Consider the following 16,219-nt stretch of genomic DNA (forward strand, 5'->3'; position numbering starts at 1 on the left):
GATTATTTTGAATGTGTTTCTCAATGAAAAAAAGTAGTATGATTAAAATCTTTGTTATTAAATATTTCTGTGTTGGAGAAATACATAAAAAAGACTAAAATAAAGCCCACGAGAAATGTAGTAATTAGGAGTAATTACTACTTATTTTTGTGTTATTTCTTCAAGCCTTTATGTCTCTAAGGCCTATGTAAATTCTTTTTTAGATAATTGGGATACTCTAAAATCTTTTGATGTTTGCTTTTCTGGAATCAATGTGCGGTAGCTAATTGCTGACTAAATGTATCCATCTGCTCATGTGTGGGATTGCCTGATGAATGTCTGTCTTCCTGGTCTCCTTTGCAGTTAGATTGAGGACACATGGAAAACTCCGGTGAGCAGGAAGTGACTGCTGTTCTGCTGATGTAAGGAGGGCCAGCACGGGCCTTCGTCACACTCAGCGTCCCCGATGCAGCAACCCCGATGCAGGAAGTCATGTGTTGCAGATACGGCCGTGGCAAAGGCATGAGCCTAGAACACCTGCGCTCGACTTCGCGTGAGAAACACAGCTCCAGTTTTGGCAAATCACTGAGATTTCAGTTTGTTTCTGTGGTAAAACCAGACCTATTCTGACTAATGCTGTGTGTCTCACCCTCTTCTTTACCACAGACCAGGATGACATATATTCTCTCAAAATTCCTCTCTCACACAATCAATTTCATCTTGGACAGCATCGTGTCTACATTAGCATTCTTCCTTTAATGCTCTCTGCCCTCTGGGAGAGGGATTTTCCAGTAAGACAACTCAACATCCTAATTAGATGCTTACAGTGAGGCTAGATTAGGATTTCAGATGTAAAGATAAACTTGCTGTGAGAACAAAGTGGATGATAATAAAGTTGGTAATATTGTGTTAATAGGCCAGGCAAACAATAAAATAACCTAATGCTTATGTAGTGCTTTATAGTTTTTTTAAACATATTTAAACATTTGTATGTATGTATAATGCATTCCTGCACGCGAGTGTGTGTGTGTATGTATGTGTGTGTGTTCACATGTGCACACGTGTGTGCATGTGAGTGCTACCACATGCCTGTAAGAGACCAGAGGGCCACCTCAGGAGTCAGTCCTCTCCTTTTGCCTATTTTGAGACAGCATCTCTTTTCTTGTTTTGTTCCTGTGTACTCCTGGCTAGCTGGCCTGTGAACTTCCAGAGATTCACCTGTGGCCTCTCTCATCTTGCTGTAGGAGAGCTGAGGTTACATACATGTGCTACTTTATATGGGTTCTGGGGGTTCAAACTCAGGTCCTTATGCTTGAGTGATGAGTACTTTATCCACTGAGCTGTTCCCCCAGACCTCAAGGTATTTATAATAAAGAGAGATATAAGGCTCTAATATGACTTTTTATGCATGCCAACAATCCTGTGCCCAGTGTGTGGCTCTCTCCTTCCTGTTTTTCTGATGTGAACTGTTGGCTGAAGATGATGAACCTCCAACTGAACCAACTAGGGTGCAGGGTGGGCTCAGCAGGTGTGGCACACAGTGTGGCCTGGGGTGCAGGGTGAGCTCAGCAGGTGTGGCACACAGTGTGGCCTGCCAGGCAGAGCTTCATCATGACTTTGCTCTTGGCCACTTAAGACCTTAAACAATTTTCACACTTCTCAGGGCTTCCCTTATTTATGAGGTGGAAGATTGGAATGGATAGTTACTTGGAGTATTCTAGCACTGGTTGTCCATTCCAGACTTCACGATGACCCTGAACATGACCATATTCTGCAATGGCTCCCTTGTGTTCCTGAAATACTGTGTCTGGTGGCATAGTGTCCCTTTCCAGACCATTACTTTCCCTTGAAAATCTTTAATTGTCTCATGCACAGCCAAATCACAGATGCGTGCTGAGTTCTCTCTGCCTTTGTCCTTTTGATTTCAATGGCAAACGATATATTGACTCCTAAATGAAACAGAAATAAATCCTATCTTAGCATAGGTGTATATGATAGTTGCCGACAAGTTAGAAGGAATTGGCATTTCTACCATGACTGTGAAAAGGTCATTGATTAATCAGTCTTGCTTTCAAGAAAGCCTCACATATATGAAAGACCATCAGGGCTCTTCATAACCCTTAAGGAAAAGGAGTTTATGTTCCCAAGACTGAAACTCTGGATGAGTTTTAAAGTATTTTAATAAGAAAACAAATATCCAAGGGAGGGGAATATGCTTTTAACTCTCTTTTTTGCTTTCTTTCTTTGGTGGGTTTTAGCGCCTAGAGGGCATATTTCATCCTATCCAGGGTTACTCAAAGGTACCGTGGTTCTCTTGAAAGAGGAGCAGAGCTACAGAGCTTGGCCTCCGGAGTGGAGCCATGTGAGTCCTGGGCAGGTGTTCCTGGGGAGCACTGTACAGTCAGCCTGGTAGATGCCTTGCTCCGTGGCTCAGTCAACAGCGAAGCTGGAGGACAGCTGTGGGAAAAGAAGCGACAAAGAGCCCCGGCTGTTTTTAAGTTTTGGGAAGAAGGGGAGGTGAGGAGAATAGAGGAGCAGGACAGACAGAAGCGGGCAGGGAGGGAGTGCCGGAAGCTCACGGAGTGGGAAGAAGTTCCGGCAAGCCTTCAGGGAAGCTACCTGAAGCTGCCATTTAGCTTGGGAACTTGGATTTGCATAACGGAGAATGGCCATTCCAGGCTGAGGAAACCGGGTGAGTAAGGCTGGAGGCATTTGTGTCTCCTACTGTGTGGTTATGGGTAAGCTGCTCACCTTTCAGAGCTTGGGTTGCCTCACTTGCAAAACTGCTCTAGTAATTCCTCCCAGGGTTTTGGAAGCATCGCATTAGACTGTGCTTGTGAGTTAGTGTTGGTCGCCTTTGGGTCCTCTCTAGATGCCACATTTTCTCCCGCTTTACTCCGTCCGTGGTGAAGCTTATTCTTTCTTTGGAGTTTATTTTCCTTCCACTCAAGGAACTCAGACGACTTCTTTACTCATTCATTGTCCAGGTCCCTTTGTGACACAGGATGGAAAGCATGGCCTTCTGAAAGTAAGGAATGTCAAATGTGACTAGGCAGAACAAACATATTAAAATAAAAAAAAAAATCAGGCTGCAGTCAAAAGGATTCTGAGTACAATACAAACTTGTCTACAGTAGGCATAACAAACAGGCTGGGATAATTATTAAAGGCTATCTCTTCATTCATCCGCTCCCACACATTTATTTAGAGATGATGGGGTCATATTGAGAGCTAAGGGCTGAGTGGTAAGACAGACGCAGTGTTTAACTTCACGGAGTGTCTCTGTCAGCAGAGAAGACACGCTTTCTTGCCGTAAGTGTGGTGTTGTCTTAGTCTATCGGCACAGCTATAGCAAAGCACTGTGAAGTTGATGGCTTATAAACACGGACCTTCTGGAGTCTCAGAGAAAGGGGCTGGCTAATTCTGCTGAGGTCCGCTTTCTGCTTCATACATCACACTTTTCTTGAAGCCTCACATGGCAGAAGGGGCAAAGGATCGCTCTGGTAGATCTCTTTTGTAAGGTTACCAGGTAGTGCCACCACAAAAGAGGTCATGACTCCGCATGCCTTATCTCCCAATGTCTTTACATTTGGGATTTGGATTCACCAGGGGAATTTTGGGGGAAGTTGGTGTACAGCCATTTCAGTCTATAGCAGGTGATCGTGAAGGAAGGGAAAGTATGGGATGCTATGAAGATATGTGTGGGGAGACCTTGATCCTCTGCAAGTCCCTGAAAAATCAGCATGATGTCTAGGTAGGGAAGGAAGAAACCCAGGGGAAGAGTCACATTCCAACTAACACGAATGAACGGCCCATGCAGAACCCTGAAGCTGGAAGATCACGAGTATTAGAAAAAGCGAGAGCAAGCCAGTGAAGAAGCTCTGACAGTGAGGAGCAGTGTGGCATAAAAATAGAGGTGGAGGGAAGGAGAGGGAGGCAGCTTGCTGTAGGACACCAAAATCCTTATAGGAAAGACCTTTGAACTCTGGATTCTACTTTCAGAGACACATCTTAAAAAATTCATCCCCAGGATTACCTAAAAATTTGCCTTTGATATCTCTTGGTGGCTTATAACTTGGTGTTTTGTGTTTAAGCCTTTAATTTATTTGGAATTTAATTAGGTATGGCTTGAAATCCTGGAACTTTGGCATTGACGAGCAACCTGCTGTCTCTTAGGTGACTTTTGAAGAAACCGGAGAGCAGGGAGTAAGAGGCTTCCACTTCCTTCCTCAGAGGGATGCGAATATCACTTCCCCTCTGCACTTGGTTTCTACGAATTCTTTCTTTCCACACTGCAAAGCCCACTAGTTCAGTTCTCTAGAAATTCCCACAGGTTGCCCCAAAGCAGAACTAACCGGTGGGGAAATCTGGGTAATGTTTCTGTATTCGTGAAACTTACCCTACACAGTGACTCAGAGTGTCCAGAGAGAGCATCATTTTTCCTCCTGACTTCTCCATTTTCCTAGTCCAGATTCAAGATCTTATGTCATAGAGTGCTTTTCTGCTCTCCCGTACACCCAGGTGCCCTCTCATGGGTTCCTCCTTCCTTTGCCCATCCATTCCTTCCATCTCCCCCTCCCACCAGTGGGGAGTCTCATCACTGATTTCCCTCCCTCCCTCTCTCCTCACTGTGGTCTCGGAGGATGAGTGATGGCTTTCACTCACTTCTTGTGGCCATCCCTCATGCTTGTCGCTGTCGGGATCTTTTGTGTTACATGTGTGGCTCTGCTTAACCTCTGCATTCCCAGGGTTCCTCATTGTTCACAAGTGAAAGTTCAAATGCTAGATACCCTACCGAGGCAGTAACCACCAGAGCCCCACACAGGAGTCACCTAAGTAAAAATGAGATTATTATTGCCTTGGGTTGCTTGGCGGCCTGGTGTTTTGAGACAGGATCTTGCTACTATCATTTGCCTATACGATTTGGTCCCACTCACCTTACATTCACTGTCATTAAACAAAGACTTGAGAAAATTGCTAGTATGTACCTTTGATGGTTAGCATTAATTGCCAACTAGACACAACCTAGGATCTCCTGAGAAGAGAGGTAAGGGATTGTCTACATCAGACTGGCCTGTGGGTGACTCTCTTAATTAAGTTAATTGATATGGGAAGAGCCATCCCACTGTGGGTGGCATCATTCCCTAGACAGGGGATTCTGAATTGTGTAAGAGTGGAGAGATGGAACTGAGCACAAGCAAGTGAGCATGCATACATTGATTTCTCACTGTTCTTGACTGTGGGTGCTGTGACTGGCTGTTTGAAGTCCCTGCCTTGACTTACCTGCAATGAGGGACTGTAACCTGGATTTTCTTAAACCAAATAAACCCTTTCTCCTAAACTGCTTTTTTGTCAGGTTATTTTTATCACAGAATCAGAACTTAAACCAGGGTAGCACCTTTAGTTGCTTCTTTTTGGAACTTTGGAGTTTTCCTCTAATCCAAACTCTTTCTCAGAAGAATAATGTTTATTCTTATTTATTGTATTCCTGTGAACATGGGGTTATCTAAAGAGCTGAAAACCACCTTACAGCCCACTGAGAAACTTTATAGCTCTGATACAAAGATGCTCTCTCTTCCGGTACAACCAGTATCTATGGGTCCTTAGCTCCATCTATTTATCTTAGGTGTTTCCTGAAAGATGCACAGAAGCCTTGCCACCTCAAGGGAGCCCTTAGGATCCTATGGCGTTTCTTTGTGGCCTCTGAGCCCCTTCTAATTGGTCCTCACAGAATTCGACTGATTGATCCTCATGGAGTTGAATGCTCTTCTTAGGGCAGGTTCAGTTACCAGGGACCCTGTGACATAAGGTTGACTTCTGAATATTCAAATGTGACAGAGGGAGTGGGGTGGTCTTTCTACGGGTCACATTTTAGTCACACTTCCAAGGAGCAGAGTTTACTTTCACAATGAACTACATTGTTCTTTCTTGACATTCTTAACAATGTTATCTCTAGAAGCAAGGCCTGGCTGGGTAATTATTCTTGTGCATTGGCTCAAGAATAAGTCAGATAATTGCAAAACTGTAATGCATGCTGGGAATGGTGGTGTGTGCCTGAAACTACAGCACCTGGGAGACTGAGGCAGGGTAATCTCTAACTTTGAGGTCAGCCTGGGCTATGTAGCAAGACCCTGCCCCCTGCCTCAAAAAAAAAAAAATTCCAGCTATTTAACCAACTAACCCGCCCCCTGCCCCCCAAAAATAAATGGTTTGGAGCAGAACTCACATGTGTGGCCCTGATGGAAACTAGCTGTTTCATTTCTCATTCTAGAAAGAAGAACCTGGGCTTTGGTGGAGGGCAGATGAGAGTTTCTGTCATCCTGAATGGGGGTAGGCTCTGTCTTTTTCGTAAGACAGTTGTAAAAAATAAAACAAAATGTGCATTTCTTGGTGAAAATAAGAAAAGTTTGATAATATTTGTTCCCTTTCTCATGTAACCTTAAAATACTTTGAAAGTTGCTGTTATTGTAGAAATATCACTCATCTATGTAATTTTGACAAATTAACAATTTCACGAGTTCCATTATCTAGACAGGAAACTGAGCCCCTGGGAAGGTAGGTGAGTTTGCCATGGATACTTAGGTAATATTTTACAAGTTGAGGGCTAAAAACAGAGTTCCAGTCTACCCTAATCAACCTTTTGCTTTGTTTTGAACCACACCCCAGTCTGTGTTGGCACTGGCACAAATTGGCCTGGCATAGCAGTAACCAATTCCACTTACTATGACAGACACCAATCCTCTGGGTGTTCCCTCTAAGCTTGACAAAGTTTTGAATGCTAAAGAGGATGTAAACGTAATTCAAGGCTCTAGGAATAATCACACAGTTATCAGTGTATTCCAAATTAGAAAGGGCGAGAAAGGACTGGAATTTTCATATGCTCTTGGTTGGAATGTAAAGTGATACAATCCGTAGTTTTTTAAAAAGTTAAACATATATCTAACAGGCTCCACCCTTCCAGTCCTGGGTCTTTATCTCCCTGAGAGAAAGAAAGTATATCCTCACGTAAACATTTTTTTTATGGGAATGTTCATAGCAATGCTCTTTGTCGTTGCTAAAAATGGAAACAGCTTTAAGTCTTCCTCAAGTGACTGGATAAATGAGCAGTGGCTGAGCTATATAATGGAATACTATTACCCAGCAATAAAAAGTGATGAACTAGTGACCCGTGGGACAATATGCATGAGTCTCGAACTAATCATGGTGGCACACGTCATTCAGAAGGAGTATATATACTGTATGCTCCATTTATACCAAATTCTAGAAAGTGTCAACAAGTCCACAGGGAGAGAACGCACCAACCCCTGTGTGGTGATGGGAGTGAGGACAAAGTGGAGACAAAGGTCTCACCACAGGACAGGAGGACGGATGTGTTCAGCACTTGGTTATGTTCCTTGGTTTCATTGTATACACTTCTGCCAAATTATTGAATTGTACATTTTTAAATTTGCAGGTTTTTAAAAAGACCAAATTGTGTTTAATATTACTCTTTTTACAACCAAGGAATTTTAAAATAAATTATTGTTTGTGTGTGTGTGTCTATGAACATGCACTTAAGCATGCCTATGGAGGCCAGAGGACAGCCTGTGGGATTCTGTTCTCTCCTTCCACCATGTGAGGCCAGGGGATCAAACTCAGCTCTTCAGGCTTGGCAGCAAGTCCTTTTCGCCCAATTGAGCCATCTCCCTTGTCCTAAATTTGCATATTTTTGTTAACTATGCCACAATAAAGCTGTTAAGAGAGTATATTTAGGGATAAACAAATAAATGCTCACTCCTGGATCTTACAAGTTTGTGGCAAACAAGGACACTCGGCAGTAACGACTCCAGCCTCCCTGATTATCTTCACCCACATACCGTGGATGTCTTATAAATCTCCGGTCTGAGGGCCTGTGGTGGTCCCTCAGGTTCCTCTGCCTCATGCAGGAGCGAGAGCGAGGCCTTTGCATGTGCACCTAACAGTCTTCGTCAAATTCCTTCGTTAAACACCATTCTCTGTGATTTCTTGTGGCTGAGCAGAGACACCTGCTCAAGAAAGCTATTTGTTCCGGGGCCCCTCCTCCACAGGCCTTGCACACTCAGCATGCAAGTCAGCTCATGCCAGGGCAGGATTTCCAGTTGCGTGTGCCACTGTGCCCCTCCAGGTCACAGGATGTGCCTGGGCGTATTGGATCCTTGGGCAATGACGTAGGCCTCAGCGGGAATTCCCATGTCACGTGCGGAAGTCCAGGTCACCTGCACTGGTAAACTCCACAATCTGAAGACTTTCCATTTCTAGGACTGGAGGAGGCAGGGAGAGCCAGAGGAGGAAGGGAAAGAGAACTTCTTTTCCCAGAGCTGGGGGTGGTGGAGGGCCACGGGAAGGACTGGACTGGGTGTGTGGCTTCTGTGTTTTCTTATCATCTCACCCTCTGTTCTCATCATGACATTTTCCAAACGATTCTGCACACAGACACAGACACACACGCAGACACATGCAGACACACGCAGACACACTCAGACACACACACGCCTGAGCCTTGCCTGCTTGTTGACTCAGTGAGCTAATACTTGTCAGCTTCAAAGGAATCTCCTATTCCCCAAACTCCAAAAGGCAATCTAACTATCCAGACATGAGCTCCACCTGACTACAGGAGGATTTCTGGCAGTTGGATGAAAGCCAGCATCAGTCAGGAACTTAGGAAGCCAGTTTCCCTCTACCAAAAGGAGTCATTCCCCTTACCCGTGGAAGAAGGGACATACGGCTCTCCAATTAGCTTGTATCTGTGGTGCCTGTCAGCATAATCAACATCCACGTTAGCCTTCAGGCTCACTCAATCCCCACTCACAAGTAGTTATATTTCAGTGTCTCCATGGGCCCTTCCCTCCCCAGCTAATCATCATCTTCTCCTTCTCCTTCTCCTTCTCCTTCTCCTTCTCCTTCTCCTTCTCCTTCTCCTTCTCCTTCTCCTTCTCCTTCTCCTTCTCCTTCTCCTTCTCCTTCTCCTTCTCCTTCTCCTTCTCCTTCTTCTTCTTCTTCTTCTTCTTCTTCTCTTCCTCCTTCTCCTCCCTCCTTCCTCCTCCTTTTTTTTTTTTTTTTCTAGACAGGGTTTCTTTCTGTAGCTTTGGAGCCTGTCCTGGAACTCACTCTGTAGCCCAGCCGGGCCTCGAACTCAGAGATCTGCCTGCCTCTGTCTCCGGAGTGCTGGGATTAAAGGTGTGCACCACCACCGCCCGGCATTCACCCTTCTTATAACCTGCTATTCTCACTATTCTTGGCTCCTGCTTCTCTCACTATGTTTTCTCTGTTCTCTGTGCCCTGCTGTTCTCTCTCCCGCAGATAGTCCTGGCCATGTCTAGTCTGCTTCTTTCTCCACTCTGGACTCTTTCAGATGTTTCTGACTGTTCTTCTCTCCCTCATAGCTACAATAAGAACCTTCCCCGTAACCATGGAGTGGCCATGTCATCAGTTTATATAATATTGAAGTGAATTTAAATTACTAAAACAATTGTGTGTTTTTTTTAATCTAGTTTTAAAAATAGTGCAGTGTTATTTTTTTTTGTTTTGTTGTTTTCTTTTTCCTTTTGGTTTTGTTTTAAAGTCAGTATTGTGTAGAGTCCAGTAGCTTTCCAAAGTTTCTTCTTTTCAAGAAATCAGATGCTCCCACTTCCTCCACCTCTGTCTTCCAATTTGGCACGTAGCTCTTGTTTCTTTTTCTTTTTTCCGTGTGTGTGTGTGTGTGTGTGTGTGTGTGTGTGTGTGTGTGTGTGTGTGTGTGTGTGTAATGTGAGTGCACATATATGGAGGCTGGAAGTCCCAGTTAGGCATTTTCTTCAGTTTTTCTCCACCTTATTTTTGAGACAAGGCCTCAAGGCCTCCCGGGGATCTAGAGCTTGTTGATTGGCTAGACTGTCTGATACGAACTCCCGGCTCCTCCCCCTTCCCTGCTCCCTGGCGCTAGGGTTTCAGATGTGTGAGGAGGATGGCAGTTTTTAACGTAGGTTCGAGGGATTCAAACTCTAGTCTTCCTGGCTGTTCAGCAGGCACTCTACTGACTGAACGTCTCAGCTTTAGCTCTTGTTTCTTAACGACACACTTTATTGTTAAGTCTTAAACTCAGGGCTTTAGGCTTGCGCAATACTTCCTCTTTGGAAAATGAAACAAATTCTTTGCTCTGCTCCAATCTCCAACTGGCATTATCTGCCTTTCCAATCTGCTAATCCTCCTAATGTGGTTACACCTTAATTTTTTTATATCAATAAAAGGTGTTATTGTTATGATATATATCATAATATACTTAGTAAATTAGGCATTCTTTCTGTCCAGTTAAACATTTTGTCTTTCCTTAATAATTGTCTTCTCTTTCTCATTTTCTTAGTTTTCTATGTACTTATCAGTAGGGGAGTGTGTACTTTCTGTTGGCAGACCTGGCTAAGAAGAGAAACACATGCTGGGTGTTGTCATAGGCCTGTAATTCAGCTGCCCAGGAAGCTGAGGCAGAAGGATTGCATATTCAAGGCCCGCCTAGACAACCTAGTGACATCCCATCTCAAAGAATGAAAGAGAGCCGAGGCTGTAGCTCATCGCAGAGTGCTTGCTTAGCAGAAGGAAGGCTCTAGTTCAACTCCAGTAAATCAGAGAGGGAGACAGAGAGACAGAGACAGAGACAGAGAACACAGAGAGACAGAGAGACAGGGAACAGAGACAGAGAACAGAGACAGAGAACAGAGAGAGACAGAGAGACAGGGAACAGAGACAGAGAACAGAGACAGAGAACAGAGGGAGACAGAGAGACAGAGACACAGAGAGAGAGACAGAGAACAGAGACAGAGACAGAGACAGAGAGAGACAGAGAACAGAGACAGAGAGACAGAGACAGAGAGAGACAGAGAACAGAGAGACAGGGAACAGAGACAGAGAACAGAGACAGAGAGACAGAGACAGAGAGAGACAGAGAACAGAGAGAGACAGAGAGACAGAGAGACAGGGAACAGAGACAGAGAGAGACAGAGAGACAGAGAGAGACATAAACACACACAGAGAGAGACAGAGAGACAGAAAGAGAGAGAGACAGAGAACAGAGACAGTGAGACAGAGAACAGAGAGACAGAAACACACAGAGAGACAGAGACAAACAGAGAGAGATAGAGAGATAGAGAACAGAGACAGAGAGACAGAGACACAGAGAGAGACAGAGAACAGAGGAGAGACAGAGAACAGAGAGAGGACAGAGAGACAGAGAGAGAGAAAATTATAAAGGATCTTCTAATCAAACACTTGAAAATAAAAGATTTAAGCTTGATTATCTTCACAGAAGATTCATCTAAAACTATCACTAATTGTGTTACAAACTTGATAGTAATTATTTAAGTCTTCCCTTAAATTCGGACATGTCAGGCAGCTTGTTTCTACCGTGTGGGGAGATCCCTAGAGCTCTGTGGTCTGCTTCCGTTTGGACAGTGGTTATTTGCTGCTGTTTCCAGCGTTATCCTGTTCTCTCTCCCTCCGCTTCTCTCTTGGAGAGGCGTGTAAGTGTAGACATTTCTTTAGGACTTTGCCTGCGTGCCACCATCTCTGTTCTGTTCTGACATTTGCTTGATAGTATGTCTGGGTGTATAACTCTAGGCTGGAGTAGGTTTGGCTTCCTGGCTTGGAAAGCACGGCTCCATTTCATTCTAGCTTCCAATACTGCTGTGAAGAAGCCTGACTCAATTCAAATGTCTGGCTCTTCTCATGTGACTATTGTTTTCTGTCTGGAATGTCATAGAAATATCTTCTTAGTTTCAGTATTCTGAAATTTTATGATGTGAGTACATTTTCATTCATCCTGTGAAGCACTTAATAGGTCGGTGAATCTGAAAACCTGTGTTCTTTAAGTTAAAAAAAAAAACTATTGATTATTTCTTATTGTTTTTTTTCTTATCTTTAATTAAAAAAATTATGCATGCATGTGTGTATATGCAGGCTCACATGTATATACACGTGTGTGTGTGTGTGTGTGTGTAGTATATGTGTGTGTGTGCGCGCGCGCGCGTGCGTGTGTGTATGTGTGTATGTGTGTGTATGTGTATGTGTGTATGTGCGTGTGTGTATGTATGTGTGTGTGTGTGTGTGTGTGTGTGTATGTGTGTATGTGAGTGTGTGTATGTGTGTGTGTGTGTGTGTAGTATATGTGTATGTGTGTGTGTGTGTAGTGTAGAGGACAACTCTGGGTATCATCCTCAGGTATGCTATCTGCCTCCTTTGAGACAGGGTCATTTATTGGCTTCCTCGTGGATTAGGCTAGAGTAGCTGGCTAGAAAGTCCCAGGAATCCTCCTGTCTCCTCTTCCCCAGTGCTGGGATTACCAACCCAGGCCACCATGCCTGGCATTTTTATGGGAGCTCTGGGGATTGAACTCAGGTCTGTGTGTTTATAAGGCAAGTACTTTACCAACTGGGCCATCCACTCCAGCCCTAGCTCTAACACTCTATTCCAGTCTACTTTTTAAGTCTTTGTCCTTTTCTCTACTTTCTAGGAGGTTTACTTAGCCATTCTCTCTCAGCACTTTTATTGAGTTTTCATTTCTCTGACATCTTAATATGTTTTACTGCTTGACTCTTCTGCCTGTTGAACATTACAGTATTTTATTATTGTTTCACAGTTCTACGGTCCTATTAGCATAATGTACTTTGTTATATACTGAGATGCTTACTGACTCAGAGTATATATTCATAATATTTTTAAACTTAAAAAAATGAAGATAGGGCCTTTCTCTGGTTGTTCATGATCGTCTTGATCTCCTGAAACTCAAGCACCCCTCCGGCCTCAGCCTTCTGGGCATCTTGGACTACAGGGACACGTCACTCTGGCTGTGCCTGACTCATACCAGCTTTCGTTTGTTTTCCAAGTTCTTTTCTCTTTGCATGGTCTTTTTGCCCCTTTGCCCCTATGAGTTGGTTTATTTGATGTCCGTCTTGTGGGAACTCTGCAGGTGTTTAATAATCTTACATTTTTTAGAATGAGTGTCACTAGAGTGAATTGGAATGTCTGAGTACATGGTGAGGCTTGATAGCTACAGAGATCATTGATTTATGTCTGTCTTATCAGGGCTGTTGGGTGAAGCAGCCCTTAATAGTAGTTTTGGCTTGGTTCCCAGGAAGTTTTTTTTTTTTTTAATCTCCTGCTTAGAGGGGAACGGCCTTCTGTCTTAGTTACTTTCTATTTATTGTTGTGATAATACACCATGACCAAGGCAACTTATAGAAGAAAGAGTTTATTTGGGGCTTACAGTCTCAGTGATAGAGTCCATGTCCATCATGGCAGGGAGCATGGCAGTGCACAGATATGGAGCTAGAGTAGTAGCTGAGAGCTTACATCTTAATCCAGAAGCCTGAGGCAGAGAGAAGGGGACATTGGAAATGGTGTAAGACTTTTGAAACCTCAAAGTCCACCCCTAGCGACACACCTCCTCTAACAAGGCCATACCTCCTAACCCTTTCCAAGTAGTTCCACTAACTAGGGACCACATGTTCAAATAGATGTGCTTATGGGGATTAGAGCCCAGCCTGCATTAGGGGTAGGAGAGAAGGCTGGGATTCTCCACAGAAGGCTTTCTGTTTCATTAACTATCCTGTTTTCAGGACTCTCCTCTTATCTTAAAATACACCAGGCATCCTCCAGTCCCCAGACACCTCATTTTCCAGTTTTTCCAGACAGTAATTTGATAGTTTGATATGAGGTGTTCTGGGAATCTAATCATTAATTTATCCTGATTACTTCATTTTTATATCATATGTTAAATTATTATCACACTGTTCTCCAAAAATCACAGAACCAACTAGCAGCCTGCAGTTTGTGTATGTATGTATGTATGTGTGTGGTATATGCATATGTGTGTGTACATGTGTGTGTGCCCATGCATATGTTTATGAAGGCCAGGGGAGGCATCAGGTATCTTCCTCCATTATGCTCTCTCTTATTTATTTTTTGGACAGATCACTCACTGAACCTGGGGCTTTCTGTTTCAGTTTGCTGGCTGGCCAGAGAGTTCCTAGGATCCTCTTGTCTCTGACTCCCAATGATGGGGCACACTTTTCCATGTCTAGCTTTTTACATAGGTGCTGGGGATTTGAACTCAGGTCCTCTTGCTTTCACAGCAAGTATTCTTACCCACACAACTGTTTCTGCATTCCCTTATCAGCATTTTAAATTAGAGGGTTTTTTTTGTATCAATTAATGCTGTGGGATAATACTATTGTACACTGATTTAATAAAATGCTGATTGGCCAGTAGCCAGGCAGGAAGTATAGGCAGGGTAAGCAGACAAGGAGAATTCTGGGAGGAGGAAGGCTGAGTCAGGAGGTGCCAGCCTGACATCCAGGGAGCAGCATGTAATGGCACACAGGTAAAACCATGGAACACGTGGCAGCATATAGATGAACAGAAATGGGCTGAGTTTAAGTGTAAGAGCTAGTCAATGGTAGGCCTGAGCTAATGGCCGAGCAGTTTTAATTAATATAAACCTCTGTGTGTTTACTTGGGTCTGAGTGGCTGTGGACTGGGCAGGACACAGGAAAACTTTAGCTATAAACTTATTCTTTGGCAATTTCATATATTTACCTAATACGTTCTGGTTACATTCACTCCCTCATCATCCTCTCTTCACTCTCTCCCACTCCCACAAACCCCTCCTCCCCCATATTCCCACACACTTTCATGTCTTTTGTTTTTGCTTTGCGAGCCACTGGACTTAACCAGGGCTGCCTGTGTGGGCATGGGTGTGGAGCTACTGCAGGAGGCGTGAGTAACTCACCAGTGGCTACGTCGTCGTTGAGGACAACAACTTCCTCTTCCTCACAGTTCTGGATAGTCAAGAGCTCCCCTGGACAGGGCTGGGCCTCATGAGTCCCTGCCGAATCTGTGACTGAATGCTTATAGGCTCAGTCTTGTGCAGATCCTATTCAGGCAACCACAGCTGCTATGGATTTGCGAGGACCACACCTTGTCCTGCCCAAAGACAGCATTTCAGGGCTCCTCTCCCCATCCCCTGGCTCTTACATTCTTTCAATCCCCTCTTCCTGGACGTTTTGTGAGCCTTGGAGTGAGTGATTTGATTGACCCATTTAAGGCTAAGCACGCAATGGTCATTTGTTCTTGGTGCCTTGACTAGCCCTCGGCCTCTGCATTAACAACTCTTAAATGACAACTTTGCCAAGGTAAAACTGACAGATAATAAACCGTTCCTATCTAAATTATTCAATTTATGTGTTTTGACATATGCCTATGAGACCATCATCATCACTGAGGACATACACATCTCCTCTTAGGTCTCTCCAGAGTCCTTTGTAATTCTTTCCCTTCCCTCCTTCCTCCAAGCAAACCCAGATCTATTTTTTTTGTCCCTAAAGATTACTTCATGTTTTCTATAGTTTTATATGAATGGAATCCTACATGATTCACTCTTTTGTGGGGGCAGGGAGCCTATTGTTCTTAATCATTGTGCAAACAGTCTTACTTATTTATCGTCTCATTCCCAAAGGTGCAAGATTCTGACTGGTTCTCTACCTTTCTCCTGCTTACTTAGGTTCTGCCTCCACTTGTCCATCTGCTTTCCATTTTCCAAACCAATTCATGTGTATTTACTGTTCATTTTTTTTTCATTACTTTGTTTCTTTCTTGTGTGTATGTGTCAGCACACATGTGGAAGTTAGAAGAAGACAATTTATAGAGTTGATTTCTCTTCCTTCCTTCTATCATCTGGGTCCTGGGGATCAAACTCAGGGCATCATGCTTGGCAGTAAGCACTATCTCACTGGCCCCCAAACTAAATAGTTTTGGGCTTAAAAAAAAAAAAAAAACTACCATGTAAACCAGTTCTATCCTTCCACTCTGTGGTTCCTGGAGAATCGAACTCAGGGCATCATGTTTGACAATAAACATCATGTCAACACCCCTCAGAAACAAGGTTTTTGTTTGTTTGTTTGTTTTGTTTTGTTTCATAAAACTCCCATTTGAGGCTGGGAGCTCTTGAGTTGCTATAGTAAATGTGAACTCAGGAAAGTGAAAAATTGCTGCTGGCTCGAAAGAATTCATGTTCCCACTCCCTGCTCCCTCTTCTTGCTATTTTCTTCTCTGTTCGCAGCATCCTTGTGGGTTTTCAAAAGAAAGCAAAGTGAAACAAGACATCAAAACCATTTACTGTTCTTTTAGTTGGGGGCTAGGAAAAGGAACAGCATTAGCTACAAGAATGAATATTTATACCACTTTTCTGATAGGAAGAG

The sequence above is a fragment of the Peromyscus maniculatus genome, chromosome 4 (genome assembly GCF_049852395.1).
Source record: "Peromyscus maniculatus bairdii isolate BWxNUB_F1_BW_parent chromosome 4, HU_Pman_BW_mat_3.1, whole genome shotgun sequence".
Classification (NCBI taxonomy): domain Eukaryota; kingdom Metazoa; phylum Chordata; class Mammalia; order Rodentia; family Cricetidae; genus Peromyscus; species Peromyscus maniculatus.